Genomic DNA, 664 nt, shown 5'->3' with positions numbered 1-664 from the left:
CCGGCTCCCTCGCGGCGCGGCCTCCTCGCTCCCCCGCCTCCAGCGCCCGGCTCGGGCTGCGCCCCCGTCTCGGCGCAGGCTTCGCTCCACAAGTTGATCCGCACTGCGCTCTCCAGCCCGCCGGATCTGTGCGCCCTTTGCCATGCTCCTTCCCTCCGGGCTGTAACCCGTCCGGAGTTTGCCTGGACTGGGGACATTTCTGGGCCAGAACTGCGGAGCGTGTTTTGCCTCCCAACCCACGCTGCGCAGGCAGTGGCCTAGTTTGCGTGGGGCGCCCGAGGCGCCTTGGTGACTCGGAGGAAAGCTGGCGTGGCTTGCGGCTCTGGTTAAACTAGTGACAATTGGGCTCTTTCCTGTGGGCTTTGAGGTGTCCCCCATCCGCACCCCTGGCTGGGACCCCTCCCTCTGGGTTTTCAGTACAATGTTGGCTGCTCCTTTGTTCCTGAAAGCGAAGCAGAGGGCCTTGGGCTGATGGTTCTCAGCACCTGAGGGGCACCAAGTTGCCATGAGAGGCGCAGCCTGATCCGGCGCTAGTTTGAGCGGCTGGTTCTGCTTTGTTTGGGGTTTTGGTCCCTCTTAGCAAAACCATTTACAACACGCCGCGGGGGCTTGATGCACGGGGCTTAGAGCTGGTGACATCAAGTTAAATGGGCGCATAAACACC

Source organism: Galeopterus variegatus, unplaced genomic scaffold (assembly GCF_000696425.1).
Source record: "Galeopterus variegatus unplaced genomic scaffold, G_variegatus-3.0.2 Scaffold252, whole genome shotgun sequence".
NCBI classification, from domain to species: domain Eukaryota; kingdom Metazoa; phylum Chordata; class Mammalia; order Dermoptera; family Cynocephalidae; genus Galeopterus; species Galeopterus variegatus.
Note: the sequence above shows the minus strand (reverse complement) of the source record.